Below are 26,503 nucleotides of genomic sequence, written 5' to 3'. Positions count from 1 at the left end.
TTCCTGGTTGAGTTGAACAATGTCAGGTAAATAGCTGGGTGGCAGAATAAAGTAATTGATTTACAAACGAGAATGTGATAGGTTAACACATAGCTGAAAAAGTGAGAGAACCTGAGAATGTAACTGAGTAACAATATTTGGCATATAAAAGAAGTCAGGCCTGGTTTATATGATGTCAGGCCCATGGTCCTCAGTAGGCTACTCATTACATTTGATTCAGTTAAGTCTGGAAAGATGTGAGGTGTGTCTGAACTCTCTGTTTGAACATCCAGAAGGGAGTACTAAAGGCGAAAACACAGTTTGAAGAGATTGTACAAGCATGAGAACAAGAATCAGATATGATGGAAATGTTGGAAGTATCAGACCAAGAATTCTGTTAAACTTTGATTAATATGCTAAGGCAAAGGTAGACAACAGGCAAGATCAGATAGATAATGTAAGCAGAGATATGGAAATTCTTTTTGTTTTCTTTAAGATTTTATTTTTGAGTGACCTCCACATCCAACGTGGGGTTTGAACTCACAACCCCAAGATCAAGGGTCACATGCTCCACCCACTGAGCCAGCCAGGCACTCTGAGAGATAGAAATTCTGAGAAAGATAAAAAATGCTAGACATGAAAAATACCGTAACAGAAAATTTAAAAATGCCCTTGATGGACTCATTAGTAGACTGGGAATAGCTATAGAAAGAGTTTCTAAGGATATAACCATAGAAACTCCCCAAATTGAAAAGTAAAGAGAAAACAGACTGAAAAAAATTCAGAGCAGAACATCCAAGAACTGTGGCACAATTACAAAAGATGTAGCATACTTACAACAAGATCATCAGAAGGAAGAGGAAAAGACAAAGGAAGAGTAGCAATATCTGATGCAATAATGACAGAAATTTCCCCCCAAATTAATGTCAGACAATGCACCACCAACCCAGGAGCTCACAGAACCAAGCGAGATAAATACTAAGGAAACACAACAACAACAAAAAATCCCAACAGGCATATCATATTCAAAGTACAGAAAATCAAAGATAAAGAATCTTGAAAAAAGTCACAGGAAAAATACACCTTTCTTAAAAAGGAGTGAAGATGAGCATTATATATGACTTCTCCCTAGAAACCATGCAAGCAAGAGGGGAGCAGAGTGAGATTATTAAAGTGTAGAGGGGAAAAACTCATCAACCAAGAATTTTGTACTCTGTGAAAATATCTTTCAAAAGTGAAAGAGAAATAAAGATTTCTCAGGTGAAAAAAAATTGAAGAAATTTGTTGCCAGTAGACCTGAATTGCTAGAATTGTTAAAAGAGGTTTTTCAGAGAGAAAGGAAGTGAAATAGATTGGAATCTTAGATCTGCATAAAGGAGTACTGGAAAATGTTTAAATGAAGGTAATATAAAAATTTGTTTTCCTTTCTTTTTTTTAAAAAAAAAATATTTATTTATTTAAGTAATCTCTGTACCCAGTATGGGGCTTGAACTCAAAACTCCAAGATTTAGAGTCACCTGTTCTTTCGACTGAACCAGCCAGGCACCCCTAAGAAATATTTTTCTTATTCTTAATTGATCTAACAGTTAACAATTTGTTTATAACAATAAGAGCAACAGTGTATACCTATACAGCTAAGCATATATATGTATATATATATATATATTTTTTAATTTTTGAGTGATCTCCACATCCAACATGGGGTTTGAACTCACAACCCCAAGATCAAGGGTCACATGCTCCACCCATGTATATTTATTTATACATATATATTTATACAGTATATATAAATAAAGTTATGTGTGTATATATATATGTATGCTCTTGAATAAGTGAAATAAATGACGGCAATAACATGAGCAATGAGAGGGAAGAGTTAGGAATATTTTGTTATTCCTAATATATACCTAATAATACCTAATACCTAAAATATTTGTTATTATTAGGTATTGGTTCCACCTGTCAGTTGGTATAGTGTTATATGAAAGTAAATTTAGATTAGTTTTAATGTGTATTGCAAAGTCTATGGTAATCACTTTCAAAAAGTTTGTGGTAATCACTTTAGAAAGTATAATTAAAAAAAAGAAAAAGAAAGTATAATTGACACCACCAAAATAAGCTTTTGCATAGCAAAGGAAACCATCAACAAAATGAAGAGGGAACTTAATGGGAGATATTTGCAAATGATGTATCTGATAAGGGATTACTATTCAAAATATATGAAGAACTTAGACAACTCAACACACACACACACACACACACACACACACACACACAATCAATTAAAATTGGGCAGAGGACTTGAATAGACATTTTTCCAAAGAAGACATACAGATGGCCAACAGATACATAAAAAGATGCTCAGCATCACTCATCATCAGGGAAATGCATATCAAAACCACAGTGAGGTATCACCTCACACCAGTCAGAATGGCTAGCCTCAAAAAGACAAGAAATGACAAGTATTGGTGAGGATGTGGGATAAAGGGAACCTACCTGTAATGTTAATGGGAATGTAAATTGGGGCAAACGCTGTGGAAAACATTATGGAAGTTCCTCAAGAAAATCAAAAAGAGAAATGCCATGCAGTCTAGCAATTCCACTACCGGGTAAATGAAAACACTAGTTTAGAAAGACACGCACCATAGGTTCACCGCAGCATTCTTTACAGTATCTAATATGGAAGCAACCTGTGTCCATTGATAGGGGAATAGATAAAGAGGATGTGGTATGTGCATACGCGCGCGTGTGCGTGTTTGTATGTATAGTGGAATATTATTCAGCCATAAGAAAGACATCTTTACCTCATGGATGGGCCTAAGGGTAGACGCTAGATAAATAAGTCAGACAGAGAAAGACGAGTACCACATGATTCAATTTATACGGTGAATCCAAAAACACCAAGCAAACAAACAGAGCGGAAGCAGACCTATAAATACAAAGAACAAACTGATGGTTGTCAGAGGGTGGGGAGTAGGGAAATGGGCAAAATGGGTTAGAGGGAGTGGGAATCTATGGCATGAAGGGGTCATGGGGACGAAAGCTCCCGCGCAGGGTACGCGTCAATGGTACCGCGGCAGCATTGTGTGGTGGCAGGTGGTGGCTGTGTCCACCGTGCGCGTAGCGCGACGTATGGAGTCGTGAAATCACTGTGTTTCGCGTGTGGAACTGATGTTCCATTGCCAATTAGACTTCGATCTTAAAAGAGCATAACTGATACGCTGAGAAGAGAAAATGGGATCGTATATGCAGTCAAAAGCACCAAAGGGGGATCCCTGGGTGGCGCAGCGGTTTGGCGCCTGCCTTTGGCCCAGGGCGCGATCCTGGAGACCGAGGATCGAGTCCCACGTCGGGCTCCCGGTGCATGGAGCCTGCTTCTCCCTCTGCCTGTGTCTCTGCCTCTCTCTATGTATGTCTCTCATGCATAAATAAATAAAATATTAAAAAAAAAAAAAGCACCAAAGGGAGAGGCGAGAGACGCGGACGTGAATTTCGCCCCGCTCCGCGCGGGGGGCGATCCCTCGCCGGCTCTGACCGCTTCGCCCCGCCGGACTGGACGTTTCCGAACGGAGCAACCGCGTCGTGAGCAACCTGCTCTGTTGTCAGACCAACTACCTGGCGGTGGCCGCCACGATGATTTCCGCTGTGGGGCTCCCGAGCCCCTTGAGCATGACCCTCGAGGCAGCGCTGCGGTGCTCGTGCTCTGGGCCTTGCGTGGGCAGCCCCAACCAACGCGGCCTCCGGCCTCCGGCCGAGGAAGCAGCGGCAGCCCGGGCGCCTCCCGCGACGCTCGTCGTGGTGCAGGGTGGTCACGCTGGCTAGCCACCTCCTCGTATCCATGTTTGGGGCCGTCACGGCCTCTGTGCTTGGCATCGCTTTGCCTTTGTTGCTGATGTTCATGCGCGGGTCGTTGAGACTTCGGAATCTCCAGAACAACCCGGAGAATAGCATGGAGGGGATAGGCTTGAAGAGGACCCCGATGGGCATTGTCCTAGATGCCCTAGAACAGCAGGAAGGGACTGTCAGCAAAGTGAAGGAATAAATAGAGCTGACCTGCTGAGAGGGCTGCGGCGGACGTCAAGTTGCAGTCTGCCCTTGTCCAGACCTACTTCCCGCATGTGTTCCTGAAGTAGGGGGGGCCTGTACCATCCACCTCTGTACGCAGCACGCATATGTAGGTCAACTGTTAACAACCGTGCTCCAGGGAGAAGCCCCCAGAAACTGCAAGAGACTACCCTCCTCTTATGCCTGAAGTTTCAAGTGTGTTTATGCAAACTGGTAAGAAGTGGATCACACGTATTGCTTCAGAGAAATGAACGAGAAAGAATTTTACATTGTACAGCAACAGTACTGTTAACTTGCAGGCAAAAACTAATTGTAAAGTATCAAGGCAATATGAGTAAATGAAAAAAAAAAAACTGTTCAAGTGGATGTCATGCATTAGCCTGTTTCAATCCCCCCAAGCCTCCAGCATCCTCCAAAAATATTTCCTGGGACCCTAATATGTGCGGTCTAAACTATTTTAGTTTTTTTTTTATTATTATTCTTTTAAAATCGAAGACGATCTGTCTCACTTTGCTGCCTGTTGGACATGCAGTGGAAACTGGATAAACCGGTTTTTATTTTGTTTACAAATATAAAGATAGCTGCTGAGGAGAATATTCTGTCAAATTTTGGTAAAATTTTGAAATGCTAGTAATGCCTTTGCGCTAGCAGGTATTTGTTGCAACCTAACTATCATCCTTTATGGAGGTTATAGATACATGCCCTATATTACTCTTGACGGTCTTGTTTAAAAAAAAGCAACAACAAAAAAATAAAACATGAGTTCTGTTTATATTGCTTATTTTTTGTTGTTATGACAGGTGTCCAAGATAATTATGTTTCCTATATTGTTTTTCAGTTTAGTTTTTAACTGGAACATTTAGAAAGAAGAAAATCAATGTACATTGTCTTGATTCCTTAGGGGCACAAAAAGCACAATAATGGCTGATCCTTTGAAACCTCAACGGCACCTGCAGATGACCAAGCAAAAAGACTTATGAAAATGCGAGTCATCAAAGGCTTCTGCACTTCATAAAAATTTTAGATGGCAGTTGTTACAACTGTATGTTTCTATAGATAGGCATTAGAATCAAGATAGCTTGAGTTTATATATCCTGTTACTTTCTTCCTTTTATTTCTCGTGTATTTAGAAATAGATCATACAAAAATGTTTTGCTTGCCAATTGAGTGATTTCATAGCTGAACAGAAAACATTTGGGTTTCCCTAACACTGAATTATGAAGACAACTGGAGCAGTACTTACTGAAGAGACTGCGTGCGTCCTAAAAGAAGCAGCAACAACATATGCTGCTCTTGGTTTTTCTTGCATTTTCATTTTTTCAGCCAACCTGCAGCCTCCATCTCTACCACAGTGATATCACCACGACTTGATAGACATGGTCTAGAGTTTGTACCCTTATCCAAATATGGAGAATAAAATTTATCGAAGATTAAAAAATAATAATAATAAATGAATAAATAAATAAAACCACAAAAGGCAAAAAAAAGTCAAAAACAGAAATAAGAGCAAAGAACAACAATAGAAAACAGTAGCAAATATGGTAGATATTAATATAACCAAATCAGCAATCACTTTAAACATCAATGGTTTAAATAGACCAATTAAAAGACAGACTGTTAGAGTGGATCAAAAGCAAGAAATGAGAAGTGGATAGATCCAGCTGGCATAAAATCAATAAAGACATAGTTGAACTCAACAATACCATTAACTGCATATAACTGACATCTATAGACTCCTTCATTCCACAACATCATATTGCACATTCTTCTCAAGATCATATGGAACATTCGTCAAGATAGACTGCATTCTGGGCTGTAAACCACATCTCAACAGGTTTAAAAGAATAGAAATCAGGGGTAGCCTGGGTGGCTCAGCAGTTTAGCACTGCCTTTGGGCCAGGGCCTGATCCTGGAGACCCGGGATCGAGTCCCGCGTCGGGCTCCCTGCATGGAGCCCGCTTCTCCCTCTGCCTGTGTCTCTGCCTCTCTCTCTCTCTATGTGTCTCTCATGAATAAATAAAATCTTAAAAAAAAAAAAAGAATAGAAATCATACAGTGTGTGCTCTCAGACCACAATGGGATTAAATTAGAAATCCATAACAGAAAGATAGCTGGAAAATCCCAAAAATACTCAGCAATTTTTAAACAACGCATTTCTAAGCACATGCCATTAGGGAATTGCAAATTAAAACAACAAAGACATCACACACACCTATTACAATGTCCAAATTCCAAAAGACTAACAATCCCAAATACTGTGAGGATGTGGGACAACAGTTGCAGCCACTTTGAAAGACAGTTTGGTAAAACTAAACATACTTTTACCATTTGATCTAGCAACCATGCCCTTTGGTATTTACTCAGAGGAACTGAAAACTTGTTCACACAAAAACCTGCATGCAGATATTTATAGCACCTTTATTTATAAACCATCCAAACCTGGAAGCCACCAAGATGTCCTGCAGTAGGTAAATTGATAAATAAACTGTGGTACATCCAGACCATGGAGTATTATTTGGTGCTAAAAAAGAAATGAGCTATCAAACCATGAAAAGACATGGAGGAAACTCAAGTGCATATTACTAAGTGAAAGAAGCCAATTTGAAAAGATTACATACATTAGTCAAGACATTCTGGAAAAGGCAAAACTATAGATATGATAAACACATCAGTAGTTGCCAGAGGTTGGGTGGGGAGGAAGGAAGAATTCCCAGAGCACAGGGCAGTGAAACCATTCTGTATATTACAATAGTGGATTCATATAATTATATAATTGTCAAAATCCATAGAGTGCAGAAAACCAAGAATGAACCCTAATATAATCTATGGATTTGGGTAATGATGTGTTAATGTAGGCTCACCGATTGTAACAGTGTAGCACTGTGTTGCAGGATGTTGGTGGGAGGGAGGTTGTATATGTATGGGGGTACAGAATATCTGGGAGCTGTATACTTGCTGTTCAATTTTTCTGCAAAACAAAGATTGCTCTAAAAATAGTTTATTAATTTAAAATGTTTATATACTATTAAATGTACAGATCTTAAGTGTACAATTCAATTAGCTCTGGTTAATGTATACACCTATGTAGTCACTAAGCCAAATCACAATATATAGAACACTTCCATCACCCCAGGAAGTTTTCCTGTGCCCATTCCCTTAGGCAATTATTGTTCTGATTTCGATCGACTTATATTGGCTTAACTCAGTCTTGAAGTCCTTTTGAAAGGAATCATACAGTATGTACTCTTTTCTGTCTGCCTTCTTCCACTTAGCATAAGATTTTTGGGATCCATCCATAGTTTTAAAAGTATCCATAGTTCATTTTTTAAATTATTGAGTAGTATTGCATTATGTGACTATATTAATTTGTCTAGTCATACTTCTTTTGATGGAAATTTGGGTTGTGTCAAGTTTCTGCTTTATATATGATGCAATTATGATATTCTTGTCTAAGACTTTGTGTAGACACATAATTTCATTTCCCTTGGGTCATGGGATAGTTTCGTAAAAACTGCCAAACTGTTTTCCAAAGTGGTTTCATTTTTTTAAAGATTTTATTTATTTATTCATGAGAGACACACACAGAGAGAGAGAGACAGAGACACAGGCAGAGGGAGAAGCAGGTTCCATGCAGGGAGCCTGATGCGGAACTTGATCCCAAGACTCAGTCCCGGGACTCCAGGATCACACCCCAGGCCAAAGGCAGGAGCTAAACTGCTGAGCCACCCAGGAATACCCCCACCGTTTTTTTTGTTTTTTGTTTTTTTAATCCAAAGTGGTTTCCATCTTACACTTCAACCAGAAAGTATGAGATCTCCAGTTGCTCCATATTCTCATTGACATTAGTGTTGTCAGTGTTTTCAGTTTTAGCAATTGAAGTGGGCATAAAATGGTATCTTAGTGTGGTTTTACTTTACATTTCCCTGGTCACTTGCTTATTACTCAGTCATATATCTCCCTTTGTGAAATACCTGTACTTTTTCTGACCATTTAAAAATTTTTTGGTTGTTTACCCCTTGTCACTGATTTGTAGAAGTTATTTATATTTACTTATTCTTTCTGTCTTTCTCTATGCCTATCCTCTAACAGAGGGACTTTTAACATAATTTTGAGGATTGGCAAGTTCAAAACTTGTAGAGCAGGTTAGCAAGCTATAGACTCAAGCAGGATTTCTATGTTATAGTCTTGAAGCAGAGTTTGTTCTTTTCCTGGAATCTTCCTTTCTTTTTTGCTCTTAAAGTTTTTAACTGATTAGGTATGGCCCACCCACATCCTTTAGAGAAATCTGCTTTACTTAAAATCAACTGATTATAAACATTAATGATATCTACAAAATTTTCACAGCAACGTGTAGTCTAGTGTTTGGCCAAACAACTGGGCACCATAACCTACCCAAGCTCACAGATAAACATCACAGTGCCTTTGTAAAGTCAATTGACCATATATGTGTAGATCTATTTCTGGACTCTACTCTGTTTCATTGACTTATTTTTCTGTTATTTTGCTTAATCATGCTATCTTGATTTTTGCAGCTTCATAGTAAATCCTTCAATGAGGTAGTATAATCCTTCAATTTTGTTCTTTTTTCAAGATTTTTGGCTATTTTAGAGCTTTTGCTTTTCCACAGAAATTTTAGAATCAAATTTCAATTACTACAAAAAGCCTACTGGGATTTTGATTTGCATTGGGTTGCAATACAAAAATAAAGTTTTTCTCCCTCATTCTGTTATATAGAGATTACATTGATTTTCAAATGCTAAGCCAATCTTGCATTCCTGGAATAAACCCTTAGTCATGATATGTTTTCCTTTTTCACTTCAATTAGTAATTACTGGTAAGGATTATTGCCTCTATCTCTGTATAATCTATAATTTTCTTTTCTTGTCATATCTTATAAGATTTTCTGGACTTATGTCTATTCTGACAGAATTTGTGTATAATTGTCATTTTTCCCCCCTTAACTATTTAATAGAATTCACCAAGACTATTTGGTCTAGAGTTTTCTTTATGGGAAAATTACTGATTACCAAATTCCATTTACTTAGTATATACAAATGTTCAGGTTGTCTTCTTTTTGGTAAATTGTGTTTATCTGCTTCACTTAAATTATTGAATTTATATTTTTCCCTATTTTTCATGATCAGTTCTTGCTAGAGGTTTGTCAATCTGTTTAAACATGTTCAAGGAATCAACTTTTAGCCACATTAATTTTCCCTATTTATTTGCTTTTCATTTCATTGATTTCTGATTTTTATTTCCTTCCTTCTATCTACCTTGGGTGTAATTTGCTCTTCTTTTCCTAAGAAGCCTCTTATGTTGCAACCTTAGATCACTAATTTTTAAACATTCTTTTTTTTTTTTTTTTCTATTTCACTGTACTTAAGAATTTAAAGTATTGGCTTCCCTCCAGGGAAGTACTGTTTCAGTTGAGTCCCATAAAATTTAATACATTATATTTTCATTAGCATTCCATTAGCAATATTTTATTCTTTTACTTGTGAGTTATTTAAAAGTGTATTGTTTCCTTTTCAAATATTTGGAGCTTTTCTTTATATCTTAGTTTTACTGAATTCTAATTTGATTTTCTTGTTATAGAATATATGCTGTAATATTTCCCTCTTTTGAAACTTAATAAGACTTACTCTATGGCTCATTATGTGTCTACTTTTGTGAATGCTCTATTGTACTTAGAAAGAATTATACCCTTGTAGTTGTTGTATACAGTGTTCTATATGTCTTATTTGGTTGAAGTCGTTGATAGTTTGTCCAAATCTTCTTTCTCCTGTATTAATTTTTCCCTTCCTTTTGAAAAGCCTAAATTTAGATCTGTAGATACAATGATTTATTAATTTATAGTCACATACACATATACACTTCATAGCTGCCCATCCCACAAAGACCTTTATGCTAGGGAAACTCATCTAAGAATCACACCCCTGTGAAGCCATGAAGGCAACGCAACATTAACTGGTTTTGAAGATCACTCCTCAGTTCATAGTTCCTCACAACTTCCTTCAACCTACTTTCCATTACAGCCTAGAACTTTTGCTTCTGAAATCCAGTGTCTATTCATGATTCAGTGGTTAGCCTTATGGTTTCCAGTACTTGTCCTTCATTTTACTGCATGGGTTCTGGCTTAAGACATTCCTCTGGTTCCTAAGGGGGGAATCAAGCAACTTATTAAAGTCCACCTGTATAAGTATCAACAAAAAAATTTTAAAGCATTGGCTCAAATCCTCAGATTTCTGCTGTAGACCTACCTATAAGCCCATCCCTAAGGCATCTTGGGAGAATTTATGTGCCATGCACTTAAATGATACTGCATGATTTCCATGCTAAGAATATGAAACTGATAGATTACTCTATCAGTTTTAATAATTTAATAAATTATCTAAGTAATAATTCAATAATCATTAACAATAAATAATCTAATAATTCTAATGAATCAATAAATTATTAAAATTATTAAATTAATTATTCAACAATTATTTAATATTGATTAAGAATTATTATTTCATAAATTATTATTTTAATAATTCAATAAATTATTAATGAAGCTATGCCTTCTCTAACTGATAACAAACTGTTAAAGTGGAATATCAATATCAATACAGACATTAGAGCTGAAGCTGTCATGCATAGAACAACAGATCTGGTCTGAAGGAAGGCTGAGAAAATTCAAGCTGAATGTCAAGAGGAAGCAGTTTTCTAGCATAAAGTCACACATGAATGCGTAGGCAACAGCTAAGCATTCCTTTGATTCTTTATTAGATTGGTTGGCTCTACCCTACTAAAAACAGGGCCTTAAATAAGTGAGACCCCAGAAATTGGGTTTAATGGAAGGAAAAAAAAAAAAAAGGAAATGATCAGAATGTCAGGTTTGGTCCAAGGTAGGGGGTCTCTTCTTAGTATAGGTCTCATACATACCAAAAAATAAGAAGGAAGCTTAAGGAAGACAAGGTGGTGCTAAAGATGTTTCCTTTCTCATGAGTCTGACTAGGTAGCTTTTCTATGAGCAGTGTCAACATCTCATGGGAACTTTCTAGAAATGAACATTTTAATTCCATGCCAGATTTCTTGAATCCAATTCTAGAGAAAGACAGCAATCTGCAGTTTTGCCATGCCCTACGGGAGACCATGATGTGCACTGAAGTTCGAGAACCACAGGGATAAGGCCAGTCCTATGTGGGATGCTGAGAGGTCATTGCACGGGTGATTTGTACGACTGCCACCACTGAAACCTGTACAACTCCCTTATGCTTCTTCTGTAATTACTTGCGGATCTGGTCTCCTCCATTGCATATCTACACACTAAAGAAACTATAAAAAGTTAAATTTACTTCTTCATAAGATAATTCTCCACTTATATTAGAGCAATATTCCATTTCTAATAATAGAAGGAGCTCAATAAATAGTTGTTTAATGAATGAATGATGAGTGCCTTAAGGCACCTACAGTCAAGCATGCTGAACCAAGAAAAAGGCATAAAATAAGCAGATATTTCTAAGAAAAGTGTTAGTTCTTATTTTTTTTCTCTGTATCAGTTTATATTTTCCCCTGGTAGTGCCAAATGAATAAAATTAGCATTATCACTCCCCTAGAAGTGCATGGTTATCTTGCTCTATGTGAGTAGAAAACAGGCTGGTAATAAAGCCAACATAGAATGAGCCACTGAAGAAAATACTTCCTCCCAGAAATGCATTTATGCAATTAAAATGCATTCAAATAAACACCTCCTAGCCACCTAGCATGTACAGTCATTTATACTGTGACTTTTTATTTCTCAGGATTCTCAGATGTGTGGTTCTGTCATTGGCATGGTGAAAATGACCCACAGGCTATTACCAAGCTAATAAAGAATAATTTCCTAGAAGAGTAATGAAGATAAGCATGGTTTTCAATATCAACACTCTCAACGGAGCTTTATCTGGGATAACTTTCATTATTGCTTCTTTAAAGAAACAGCTTTTTTTTTTTTAAGAAACAGCTTTTTGAGCTATAATTCATATACCACAAAACCCACCCTTTTAAAATATACAATTCAATGGGTTTTTTAAGTATATTTACTAATTTGTGCCACCATCACCACAATCTAATTTTACATTAATTTTCACATTCTATCTCCCATAACATACAAAAATGTCATACCAATTAGCACTTATTCTCCATTGCTCTTTCCAACCCCTAACCCTTGGCAACTAATTATCTATTTTCTATTCTATAGATTTGCTTGGTGTGAATGTGTGTGTGTATATACAGTTGTTTTTTAATTTGTTCTCTAGGTAGTGATGGTTAATACCTACTGGGAGTTAGTTGTATGTCAGTCATTATTTTGAGCACTTGATACATATTAGTTCATTTAACTCTCAAACAAATCCTATGAGATGGGTGCACAGGCTAGCAATCCTGGATCTGCCAATGTGGTAGAAAGATGACAAATGGCCCACACAGCAACTCTCCATCTCAGTGTCCAGGAAATCCACAGTCAGTATTCCCAGGCTGGGTTAAAGGCTTAATGCCTCAAGGCTTCTTAGACCCTGTGGTAGGAGCAGATTAGTATCACAACTTGTGTGTCCCTTGACATGGTGAGATTCCTATCAGTTGACCTGCTGGATGCTCTCCCATCTCCACAGCCTGTGTTTACTGAGCCTCTGCTGCATCTGGCCAGTCCCCTGTCCTCTCAGTCTCCGGAGTTGAAGCTTCCCATTCAGCCACCTTTGTCTGGCTCTCCAGCTCACTCCCGACCTCCTGAGAGGAGGGGACTTCCAATCTACTTGCCCCGACGCCTGCGTGTCCTGTCTCTGAGTCTCTCGGTGACGCTCTGCTCCCCGGCCTGTCCTATATTACTCCCTGGCTTACACCTTCACCTCACTGCCCCTTTCCCCTTCTGTGGCACTTAGAGGCACGATCCCAGCCCTGGTGGGAAACACACCCCACCTGCATCCAGGCAACTGAATGTGGATGCAGAAAAATACAAACCTAAGCGGACCTACAACTGCGACATTGTCACAGATGCGCATGGTTCAGGCAGGCTCTCAGTGCCAGGGAGAGCAGCTGGTTCCCAGCCCGTCTGCCCAGCGCTCCCCTAAGTGCGCATTGCACGCTCCTCTCTCCCCAGGTCTCCAAGGCCGCCTGGCTGCCTCCTCAGCAGCCCAGGTATCTTGCGGGCTCGCTCTGGCCTGGCCTGGGCCCCGTCCCACCTGAGTGCACCCGTGTCCTCCTGGGAAGGCTCACCTTGTCCCCCTGGTCCCCTCCCCACAGCCGTGTGACCTAGGGCGTTTGTCAGACGCCGGTCACAAGGAGCGGCTCTGACTCAGTGTTATCCATGTCCTACAGTTAGATACATCAACTCTCACAGGACCAGGTGCCTGAGGGGCTTCCTTATTTGAAGTGGTAAAAGCTTTGCTTTGGGACCTCAGAGGCCTACCTTGTGCTTCTCCCACCAGGCTTGCCATAAACTCCCACAGCATCTTCTCCCAGCACAGACCCCTCTAGTAGATGTGCTCTGCGGGTTCAGAGCTCACCCCATAGCCGGCTCTCACTGTGGGGTCCTTTCTTGCCCTGGGCTCCATCTGGCAGCCTTCCGTGTCATCTGCTAAATGGGATATAGCAATATTCCCAGGTGTGGAATATGCCATCTCCAGGCCCTCAAGAGGCTTACCAGGCTCTGTGCTTCGTCTCAGCATCGGGATATCCCAGCGTGTGCCAACTATCTGGACCCCTGAACAGGTCACTGATGGAGCAGGTTCCTAAACCTCCACAGACTTACCTCCCACCCTCTTGTCTGCAGGTGTCTTACCAAGGCCTCCAAGTTACTTGCTATCCTTCTTTCTCTGATCTGATTAGCACCATGCCGTCCATATAATGGAGCAATGTCTTACTCTGGAGAATGCCCAAGTCCCTTTCCGCTATAATGTGATGGCTGGCAGGGAAGCTAACATTGTACCAGGCAAAGACTGAAATGTATATGGTTTCCTGTTCATGTGAATGTTCACTGCTTATAATCCTTCTTTTTGATAGGGTTGGAAAAGAACCCATTTGCCAGACAGGTGGTCATATATGTGTGTGCCAGAAGTTGGGTTAATGTGCTCTAACAGAGATGCCCCATCCAACACAGCAGCTGCCATTGAGGCTACTACTTGGTTAAGGCTGCCACAGTCCCTTGTCATCTGCCATGATTCACCTGACTTTTGTAGGGGGCAGGTGGATGAATTAAATGGGGATATGACAGAGACCACTAGCCCTTCATTCTTTAAGCTTTGAGAGTGGCCTTGATTTCAAGGTATTATTTTTGACTTGGTGTCTTTCCTGAGGAAGGAAGGAGTTGCAGAGATTTCCATCTGGCCTACCCACTGCAATAACTTTTATCTCATGTTTGAGGAATCTGCCAACTAAAAAAGTATGCTCAGTTTTATTGCTAATTTGGGATTGCAGAAATGACTGATGTGTAGGTCAACTCACTGTGAGCTGGACCTGGACCCACTAACTCTATGATCCCATCCACTCCAAGTTTTGCAGAGGAGGTATGGTGGTGTTTTGGATAGACCCTGTCCTATCTTTCTTTTCAAAATCCCCCAATGGCTTCTCATCTCACTCGAAGAAAAATCCAAATTCTTATCATGGCTCACAAGGTGCTCCATGATCTGGCTCCTGACTAGCCCTCTTATCTTGTACTACTTTCTATCCAATCACACTGGCTTCCCTGCACCTAGAAATGTCTATCAAGGAGTAGAGGCACTTCAAATGGTTGTAGAAAAATGAGGGCAGCCCTGGTGGCTCAGCAGTTTAGCGCTGCCTTCTGCCTGGGGTGGGATCCTGTAGTCCTGGGATCGAGTCCCATGTTGGGCTCCCTGCATGGAGCCTGCTTCTCCCTCTGCCTGTGTTTCTGCCTCTCTCTCTCTCATAATAAATAAATAAAATCTTTAAAAAAAATGATTAGATGGTTTGGGTAGAAGCTAGGTTATGGTGATTGAGTAAATGTGAGGTGAGAAATGGAAAAACATTTTATAGAGTTTGGCTATGAAGAAGAAGCAAAAGACTTGGCATTTGGAGGTGGAGGGGGAGAGGGCTAGAGATAGGAGTGTTGTTTTTTTTTAAAGATAGAATCCCTGTGTGTTTAAATAATGACAGTAGCAGGAAAGGTGTAGCCTAACTATCTAGGATATTCCAAATAAATGACCAATTATTAAGTGGTGGTTTGAAGCAAAGGGAAGAAGGAGCTGGACCACGTGAGTAAGTTTCCTACCTGAGCCAGTTGAATTGCTATAGAATGGATGGGTATGCTCAAGGGAAATCATTTTGAACAAAACCCATATTCTGAGAAAAGAAATAGGCATTTGCCATGACTTCTCTCCATTTCACCATCTTTTCCTGCACATTTTTTCTTTACTCTGGCTGCTGCTACTTTGGTATCACAGAAATGAGAGTGAAAGTAAAGTGAACTCACATTTTTTTGAACACCTATTATATTCCAGGGCACTGTGTTTAAGGAAATAAAGGTATGGGAAAGAATGCTATAAACTACTCTGTGACAGAGACGATAAGACAGGAGAGAGGAAAGTAGGAGATGGAGGGCAGGAGAAGGAAAATCCAGAGTAGGTTGTACCAACACAGAAATGCATGAATTAAAGCAATCACCAAAAAGGAGGCTCACTCTGTGCACATTTTCTATCCTTTGGCCTCCTGACATCAAGTGTTTGCTGCATATTGAAAATGGGGATGTGGTAGTGTGTATCACCACATGTTGTGAACTCTCAATGAAGAAGAGGCTATTGGCGTGTTGTTAGGATCCATAAATTGTAAACTGCTGCTTAACAGAAAATGAAAGCAAGAGATAAATCTACTGGTGCTCAAGCATAGTACACCTGAGAGAGTTCTAGCTTGTAATCACATGCTATAATGCATTCCCTTGTTGTACTTCTTTAAGTGTCAAAATGTGCTGTACACTAAGTGAACTTCACCTGGGTTTTGCTGTCTGACTGGGATCATTTAGGTAAAGTTCTGTAGTCTGAAGCCTTAATGAAGGCAATGGATTCTCTTGAAGCCCAAACTGGCTTTTGATTCATGTAATTTTAGGAACTCTGCTGGTGAACATACTTCTGAATAATACTAGTTTACTCTAATTGATGATACTAGATGATAAAATCTAGTCTCTACTTAAGTGAATAAAGCAGCAGTAGACCCTAACATCTTTCAGGTTTATAATTCAGTGCATAGAGGATGAGATAGAAGTAGGTAGAAAAACTAATAATTTATTGTACACACTAGAAAAAGTATTAGTTAAGAACAGTTATTTTGACTTGAGAAAGCCAATGGTGGAGAAACTATGTGCAGGGCTGAGGACAGCACTGACAGCAGGTAATGGATGCAAAGAAGGCTCCATCTTCAAGGGAAGATGTTCTGTTCCATAAAGGATTTTTTAAATAGTTTTTTTCTTTTTAGATTAATTATTTTAGAGAGCTCGTGTGCACATATGTGCACATGCAATGGGGGGGGGGAGCAAAGGAAGGGGGAGAAATATCCTCATGCAGACTCCCTACTGAGTGCAGAGCCCCAGGAAGGCCTCATGCCCCTGAGATCATGACCTAAGCTGAAAATAAGAGGTGGATGCTTAGGCGACTGAGCCACCCAGGCACCTCTTAAAAAAATAGCTTTATTGAAATATGCTTTACATACAATAAACTACATATTTAAAGTCTATAATCTGGTAACTTTTGATATATATATTCATCTGTAAAACCATCAATGTAATCATGAAAATAAATATATCCACTATCCCCAAAGTTTCCTTATGCCCCTTCCTCCTGCTCTCCTCCAGTTTATGTTCATAGAATTGTTTATAGTATTTCCTTATTACCTTATTAATGGCTGCAGAATCTTTAATCATATCTCCTCTTTCAGTTCTGATATTGGTGATTTGTGTCTTGTCTCTTGCCAGTCTTTCTAGAGATTTATCAGTTTCATTGATCTTTTCGGATCCCTCTTTTCCCGTTTTCAATTTTGATTATTTTTTTTTCTCCAATCTTTGTTTCCTTCTTTCTACTGGTGGTAGGTTTATTTTGCTCTTCTTTTCTAGTTTCTTGAAGTGGAAGCTTAGGCTATGATTTGAGACTTTTACTCTTTTCTAATATAAGCGTTTAATGCTATAAATTTCCCTCCAATCACTGCTTTAAGTGCATCCCCCAAATTTTACTGTGTTCTAGTTTCAATTTTAATGTTGCCGGGGACTTCCACTTTGACTTATGAGTGACCTAGAAGTGTGTTAATTTCCAAGCATCTGGAGATTTTCCTCTTTCTCTTATTTAGTTATAGCTTAATTTGTTTAAGTTTAGAGAACATAGCTTATATGATTTTAATTCTTGCAAATTTGTTCGAGTTTGTCTATGGTTCAACTGGTCTATCTTGGTGAATATTATCCATGTACTGGAAAAGAATGCATATTCTGCCGTTATTTCTGAAATGTCCTATAAATATCAGGTCAATTTTTTTTATAGTGTTGCTCAGTTCTTCTAGATCCTTGTGCCAACTACGAGTTCCATTACAGAGAGAAGTGTTGAAGTCTTCTACTATAACTGTGGATTCATCTCTGTCTCACTTTGTTCCAGTCAGCTCTTGCTTCATGTATATTGCAGTTCTGTTGTCAGGTGCACACACATGTAGGATTGTTATGTCTTCTTGGTGAATTGAAGATTTTATTTTGTGCAATGTCCCTCCTTATCCCTGACACCTAGGTGGCTCAGTGGTTGAGTATGTGCCTTCAGCTCAGGGCATGATCCTGGGTTTCTGGGATCAAGTCCCACACCGCTCCCCACAGGGAGCCTGCTTCTCCCTCTGCCTATGTGTCTCTCATGAATAAATAGTTTTTTAAATTTTTAAAAAAGATTTTATTTATTTATTCATGAGAGACACACACACACAGAGAGAGACAGAAAGAGAGAGAGAGAGAGAGAGAGGGAGGGAGGGAGAGAGAGAGGAGAGAGGAGAGGGGGGCAGAGACACAGGCAGAGGAAGAAGCAGGCTCCATGCAGGGAGCCGGATGTGGGACTCCATCCTGGGTCGTCAGGATCATGCCCTGGGCTGAAGGCAGCACCAAACCGCTGAGCCACCTGGGCTGCCCAATAATTTTTTTTTTAAAAGAAAGTCTACTTTGATGTTAATCTAACCATTCCAGGTTTCCTTTAATGTTTGAGTGGTATCTTTTTTTATCCTCTTACTTTTAATTTATCTATATCATTATGTTTGCAATGAGTTTCTAATGAGCTCGGAAGGCTACTCATAGTACCATGTTCTGACTTTGTGGTTCTAAATGAAACTTTCTTGTTGATTTTTATTTTAAAGCTTTTGTGTACTAAATTCCAACAAAATTTATCCAGCTTTAAGTCAATACGTCAGTTATCATAGTGTCATTCAGAAGTTCCCATTTCCAGGCAAATACACATATAAAAGAAGTAATTTCTGTATTGTTTATAGAAATGTTAATATCTTAGACATAACAAACTTAATTTCTTATATGTAAGTGCTTAAAGACACCTTTCTCTTTAGATCTAAATGACTTCATGAGACAAAGTGAAGGTAGGACCCGTTCCTCTGTTATGTTTTTTTTCAGACCACAGGAGAAAAAGCAGGGAGATTTTGAAAGTTGTCCTTTTTCCATCAAATAAGGTAACCTCTCAGCCACGTCTGGCAGTTAAAAATTTTGGAAGTGGACAGAATATCTTTTTTTAAAGAAATTTAAGACAATGTTTTCTATTTAGAATTTGAAAGGATTTACTCTTAGCCAAGGCTGAAACTCAAAGGTTAGAATCACTTCAAAGGATCAAAGCATTCATGATTATAAAAATGGTTTTACAAAAAAAAATGGTTTTACTATAATTTGTCAAAAGAGATGCATGCCTTTTCAAAAAGAGAGTAGCTTTAAAATTATTTGAGGATCTATTGTTACTCTATTTTAATAATTAAAACATTTTTTTTTTAAATTTACGATAGTCATACACAGAGAGAGAGAGAGGCAGAGACACAGGCAGAGGGAGAAGCAGGCTCCATGCACCGGGAGCCCGACGTGGGACTCGATCCCGGGTCTCCAGGATCGCGCCCTGGGTCAAAGGCAGGCGCCAAACCGCTGCGCCACCCAGGGATCCCTAATAATTAAAACATTTTGATGTTCTTTAAGTAGTACACACATTTATTTTTTAAAAGAAACATTTTGAGGTTAATTTACATATAACAAAATGCACTCATTTAAAGTATATTGTATGATAAATTTTGACAAGTAAACACATACGTGTAATGTCCACCTAAATCAAGATATAAAACATTTCCATCACTCCAAAAAGTTAATACATCATTGGCAATCAGTCCCCACCATGTGTGTACCCAAGCAAACACTGATCTGTTTTCCGACAGTATCAGATTAACTTTGCCAGTTCTAAAACCACATACAAATAGGGCAGCCCTGGTAGCTCAGTGGTTTAGCGCTGCCTTCAGCCCAGGGTGTGATCCTGGAGACCCAGGATCAAGTCCCATGCTGGGCTTCCCTGCATGGAGCCTGCTTCTCCCTCTGCCTGTGTCTCTGCCTCATTATTCTCATAAATAAATAAAATCTTTTTAAAAATAAAAAAAAAAAAACTTCATGCAAATGGAACCATTTAGTGTATACTCTTTTTTGAATAGTTTCTTTCATTTGGCATAATATTTGAGGGATTTGCCCATATTGCTGAGTGTTCCAGTAGTTCATTCTTTTTTGTTGCTGACATATATTCTATTTTGTGAATATACCACAATTTGATCATATTTTTCACTTTTTGATGAACTTTTGGGTTGTTTCTAGGTGTTAAATATTGTGAGTAAAATTGATATGAATATTCATGTGAAAGTGTGTGGATGTGTTTTCACTTCTCTTGGGTAAATACCTACAATTGGTATTTGATTGCTGGGCCTTATGGTAAACACATGTTTTACTCTATAAGAAATATCAAACTATTTCCAAAATGAATGTATTATTTACAAGCCACCATCAATATTATAAGGATTGCACTTGCTACATATAAGTTACTGATAGTTGGTATTGGTAGTCTTTTTAAAAATTTAGCTATTCTAGTGAGTGGGCAGTGAATCTTCTTAAGGTTTTGATTTCAATTTTCCTGATGACTGGACATTGAGCATCCTTTCATGTGCTTATGATTCATTTCTAGATTTTCTATTAGATTTCTTTTAGATTTTTTTATTTGGGTTGTTTTGAGTTAAAAAAAGTTTTTCTATATATTCAGGTAATGAATCATCTGTCAGATATATGTATTATGAATATTTTTTGTAGTCTGTGGCTTGCCTTTTTATTTCTTTAATGATATCTTTTGATGGGGGAGAAGTTTTAAATTCTGGTAAAGTCCATATAAAATTTCTTTATGGTTTGTGCTTTTTGTGTCCTTTAAGGAGTCTTCGCTTATCTGAAGATTGCAAAGATTTTCTCCAAAGTTGCTCCTAGAAGTTTTATAGTTTTAGTTCTTACATTTAGGTATATAAGCCATTCTGAGTTAAATTTTGTGTGTGGAGTGAGAAGTTCAAGGGTTTTGTGTTGTTTTCATAAGGATATCCAGTTGTGTCAGCTACTTTGCAAACTTTGTGGAAAATTAAATAACTTGGCAAACTTTATGGAAAATCAATTGACAAAATCAAATATCCACCAACGCATAAATATATTTCTGGATTTTTCCTCATTTTCTTGATTTTTTTAATTTTTATTTTTTTAAGGATTTTATTTATATGTTTGATAGAGAGAGAGCACACACACAAGAGAGCACAAGCAAGGGGAATGGCAGAAGCAGACTCCTCACTGAGTAGGGAGCCCCAATGCATGGCTCTCTCCCAGGACCCCAGGCAGGATCATGACCTGAACTGAAGGCAGACACTTAACCAACTGAGCCACCCAGGAGGTCCTTCACTTTCTTGATTATTGTAGCTTTATAGTAAGTCTTAAAATCAGGCAGTGTAAGACCTCCAACTTTGTCCTTCTTCCAAACTATTTTAACTACTTTAGGTCCTTTGGATTTCAATATAAATTTTAGAATCAGCTTTTCAATTTCAAAAATCCTTCTGGAACTGTGATAGAGATTGCATGAAATCTATGGATTAAGGTGCTATTTTCCAACCCATGAACATAGATACCTCTTCATTACTGAGGTCTTTTAAATTTTTGCTCAGAAAAGTTCGAGTTTTCAAAGGAAAAAAATGTTTTCACTGTATAGATCTTGCACATATGGTGTTAAATTTATCCCTATTTCATTTTGCATATTATTATAAATGATGTTAATATTAACTTTCTAATTATTTGTTGCTTGTATGTAAAAATATAATAGGCTTTTTCTATATTGACCTTGTATCATGTGATCTTGTTTATATAACTTATTAGCCCTATAAGCCTTTTTGTACATTCCTTAGGATTGACTTCATACACAAATATGTCCCTGTAAATAAAGATAGTTCTACTTCTTTCTTTTTGACTTTTGAGCCTTTCTTTTTCTTACTTTTACACTAGATAGGCCCTCTAGAAAAATGGAGAAGTGGTGAAGGTAAATGTCCCACTTTATTGTCAGTCTTAGGGTGAAAGCATTTGGTAGCTTCACCATTAGGTAGGTTTTATTTTAGGCTTTTTTGGGTTTTAGTTGTTGCTGGTTGTTTGTTTGTTGTAGATGTCTTTTATCAGGTCAAAAAAAATTTCTTTGAATTACTTGTTGATTAAGAAAGTGGCTTTGTTTTTTTAATTTTAATTTTTTTTTTTTTATGATAGTCACAGATAGAGAGAGAGAGAGGCAGAGACACAGGCAGAGGGAGAAGCAGGCTCCATGCACGGGGAGCCCGACGTGGGACTCGATCCCGGGTCTCCAGGATCGCGCCCTGGGCCAAAGGCAGGCGCTAAACCGCTGCGCCACCCAGGGATCCCCGGCTTTGTTTTTTTATACCATAAAATCGTGTTAAATTTGCTTTGCTTTTCATGTATTGAGAAAATTATATTTTTCTCTTCTATTATGCTAATGTGAATTTCATTGACTCTTTAATAGATTTTTTTGCATAATGTCTCTATTGAGATATATTTCACATACCATATAATTTATTCATTTAAAGTGAATGATTCAATGGTCTTTAGTATGTTTTCAGAGTTGTACACATATCACCACAATCAATTTTAGAACATTTCAACACTTCAAAAAGAAACCCTCATCTATAGTTAGTCACTTCACATTTACTCTCTACTCTTCCAGCCAGGGACACACAATAATCCACTTTTTTTCTGTATAGATTTGGCAATTCTGGACATTTCATGTAAATGTGTGGTCTTTTGAAACTGGCTTCTTTTACTTATACTAAAGTTTTTAAGATTTACCCAAGAAGGTGCATTAGTACTTCATTTCTTTGTATGGCCCAGTAATATTCCATTATATAGCTAGACCACATTTTATTTAATCATTTATCAGTTGTTGGTGTTGTTGCCACTTTCGTCTCTTAGGAACAATGCTACTATAGTATTTGTGCACAAATTATTGTATATGTAGGTTTTCATTTCTCTTAGGTGTATATTAGGAGTAAACTGCTGGGCCATGCAGTCTGATCTTGAAGACTACTTGGCTGCTTCTCAAAGAGGCTGTACCGTTTTACATTCTCAATGGTAGTGTGCGGAAGGGTCCAATTTCTCTACATTTACACCATCTTTGTTATTATCTTTAGCGTTGTAGCTATCTTATTGGGTGTGAGGTGGCATCTCATTGTGGTTTTGATTTGCATTTCCCTAATAGCTGATATAAGTGCTTTATCAGATATATAACTTGCAAATTTTCTTCATTTTGTGAATTGTCTTTTCAGTTTCTTAATGGTATTCTTTGAAACACAAGAGTTTTAGTTTATTTTTAATTTTTTTGAAGGATGAGAGTTTTTAATTTTTATAATGTTCAATTTATTTTTTCTTTCGTTGTCCATGCTTACAGTGTCATATCTTCCAGAACCCATTGCCTAATTTAAAATTATGAAGACTTACTCCTGTTTTTTCCTTTAAGAGTTTTATACTTACAGCTCTTACACTTATGTCTTTGATTTATTTGTGGTTAGTTTTTGTACATGGTATGAGATAGAGGATCCAATGTATATTCTTTTGCATGTGACTTTCGGTTGTCCCAGCACGTTTTGTTAAAAAGACTATACTTTTCCTCACTGAATTGTTGTGGACCCATAGTCAAAAATCAATTCGTTGTAAATGTGAAGGTTTATTTATGGACTTTCAATGTGGGTCATTATGTCAGAACCACACAGTCTTGACTACTTAGCTTTCTAATAAGTTTTGAATTGGGAAGTGTGTGCTCTTTAAATTTGTTCTTGTTTTTCAAGATTGTTTCAGCTATCTGGGTCCTTTAAATTTCCATATGAATTTTAGCATCACCTTGCCAATTTCTGCAAAGAAATCAGCTGGAATTATAGTAAATACATTGAATCTATAGATTAATTTGTGAATAATGCCATCTTAACAATATTGTCTTTTAATCCATGTATGTGGGTTATTTTCCATCTATTTAGATCATCTTTAATTTTTCAACAATGTTTTATGATTTTTAAACTATAAGTTTTACATTTCTTTTATTAAACTTTTATTAAAATTTATTCCTCAGTATTTTATTTCTTTGCATGCTACTGTAAATGGAATTACTTTCTTAGTTTCATTTTCAGATTACTCATCAGAAATGTATATACATACAGTTGAGTTTTGCATATTGATCTTGTATCCTGCCATCTTGCTGAACTCATTTACTAGTTTTATTTTTTTTTTTTAGTGAGTTTTTAAAGAATTTCTACATAAAAATAATTTCAGGGGATCCCTGGGTGGCGCAGCGGTTTAGCACCTGCCTTTGGCCCAGGGCGCGATCCTGGAGACCCGGGATCGAATCCCATGTCGGGCTCCCGGTGCATGGAGCCTGCTTCTCCCTCTGCCTGTGTCTCTGCCTCTCTCTCTCTCTCTCTCTCTGTGTGACTATCATAAATAAATAAAAAATAAAAAAAATAAAAAAATAATAATTTCATCCGCTAACAGAGATCATTTTACTGTCTTCCCAATCTGGATGCCTTTTTTTTTAAAAAATTTATTTATGATAGTCAGAGAGAGAGAGAGAGAGAGAGAGAGAGAGAGAGAGAGAGAGAGAGAGAGAGGCAGAGACACAGGCAGAGGGAGAAGCAGGCTCATGCACCAGGAGCCCGACGTGGGATTCGATTCCGGGTCTCCAGGATCCCGCCCTGGGCCAAAGGCAAGCGCCAAACCACTGCGCCACCCAGGGATCCCCTGGATGCCTTTTATATCTTTATTTTGGGTAATTGCCATGACTAGAACCTCCAGTACAATATTGAGTAGAAGTGGTAAAAGGAGTTATTTTTGTCTTATTCCTAATCTTAAAGTGAAAGTATTTAGTCTCTTACCATTATATATGATGCTAGCTGTGCATATTTTGGAGATGCTATTTATTAGGTTAAAGAAGTTCCCTTTGGGTAACCCGGGTGGCTCAGCGATTAAGCACTGCCTTCGACCCAGGGCATGATCCTGGAGACCTGGGATCGAGTCCTACATCCGGCTCCCTGAATGGAGCCTGCTTCTCCCTCTGCCTGTGTCTCTGCCTCTCTCTCTCTCTCTGTGTGTGTCTTGTGGGACCCAGGAAATTTAACAAAATCTCCTACCCCTGGACAAGCAGAGCAGGACTGACTCTATTTTGGGCTGCACCCGCCTTGTGCTGACCTGCTTATTACTTGGGGCACTGCCCCACCCTAGTCAAAGACCAGGACATCCAGCTTCCAAAAACAAAACAAACAAACAAACAAAACAAAACAAAACAAAACAAAACAAAAGACCAGGACACACCCTAATCGGAAATCCGGCTCAGTGGACCGGCGTGACCGCGCAACTTTCTGCGTATCCCATTGGCCACTGGCCCCTATAAAGCTGCTACGCCTCTTAGTCTCGGGGTCCAAGTCCCTGCTCCACTGCGTCGGGTATACTTGGACCCAAGCTCGAGCTTGTACATAAACCCTCGTGTGTTTGCATCCGTGTCGGCTCCTTGGTGGTTTCTCGGATTCGCGATCTTGGGCACAACAGTCTCTCATGAATAAATAAATAAAATCTTAAAAAAAAAAAAAAAAAAAAGAAGTTCCCTTCTATTTCTTGTTTAAGTGTTTTGTTTTTTTTTTAATTTTTAAATTTTCCCAAATGCTTTTTCTACATCTATTGAGATGATTATGTGGTTTTTTTAATTGTATGATATGATGTATTACATTAAGTGATTTTCAGATGTGAAGCCACCTTTGCATTTCTGGGATAAATTCCACTTGACGATGGGACTTAATTCTTTTAAAATGTTTGTTTCAATTTGCTAGTGTTTGTTGTAGAATTTTGTATCTGTTTTCAGAAAAGATATTGGTCTTCAGTTTTCTTTTCTCATGAGGTCTTTTTCCGGTTTTGGCCTCAGTGTAATGGCGTGATAAAATGATTTGGAAAGTGTTTTATCCTCTTTTATTTTTTTGGAAAAGCCTGGGAAGAATTGGTATTTTTTTAGATTTTATTTCAATTCAAGCTAGTTAACATATAGCATATTATTAGCTCCAGGGGTAGAATTTAGTGATTCGTCACTTGAATATAACACCCTGTGCCCATGGCAACAAGCGCCCTCCTCAATGCCCATCACCCATTTACCCCAACCCCTCACCCACCTCCCCTCCAGCGACCCTCAGTTTGTTTCCTATGTTCAAGAGTCTCTTATGGTTTATCTCCTTCTATGTTTTTACCTTATTTTATCCCCCCCCCTTCCCCTATGTTCATCAATTTTGTTTCTTCAATTCCACATATGAATGAAGTCATATGGTATTTGTCTTTCTCTGACTTATTTCACTTAGCATGATAACTTCTAGTTCCATCCATGTTGTTGCAAATGGCAAGATTTCTTTCTTTTTTTTGGATGGCTAAATAATATTCCACTGTGTATAAATAAAAAAATATTTATATATGTATATAAAGAGAATTAGTACTAATCCTTATTTAAATGTTTGATAGAATTCATCAGTGAAGATATCTATGTCTGGTATATTTATTGTGGTAGTTTTCTAATTATATTCAATTTCTTTATTTATTACAGGTCTTTTCAAGTTTTCTATTTCTTCTTGATTCAATTTCAGTATCTCTTTTAAGCATTTGTCTATTTCTTCTACATTATTTATTGGCATACAGTTATTCATAGTATTCCTTATAATCTTTTAAAATTTCTGTCTGCAGTATTGCTCCTCCTTTCATTTTTTATTATGTTAATCTGAGCCTTTTTCCTTCTTTTTGCTTTTTGTCTGGTCAGACTAGCTAAACATTTGTCAATTTTGTTTTCTTTTCTTTTTTTTTTTCAATTTTGTTTTCTTTTCAAAGAACCAAATCAGTCTTTTAAATTTTTCTGTG

General features: G+C 38.0%; 1 pseudogene; it reads left to right on the top strand.

Annotated features, from left to right (window-relative positions):
* Window positions 1–3,009: 3,009 nt before the first annotated feature.
* Window positions 3,010–4,021, top strand: LOC129499061 (PRA1 family protein 3-like; annotated as a pseudogene).
* Window positions 4,022–26,503: the final 22,482 nt, after the last annotated feature.

Source organism: Nyctereutes procyonoides, unplaced genomic scaffold (assembly GCF_905146905.1).
Source record: "Nyctereutes procyonoides isolate TBG_1078 unplaced genomic scaffold, NYPRO_anot_genome, whole genome shotgun sequence".
NCBI lineage: Eukaryota > Metazoa > Chordata > Mammalia > Carnivora > Canidae > Nyctereutes > Nyctereutes procyonoides.
Note: the sequence above shows the minus strand (reverse complement) of the source record. Positions and strands in the feature narration are given on the sequence as shown.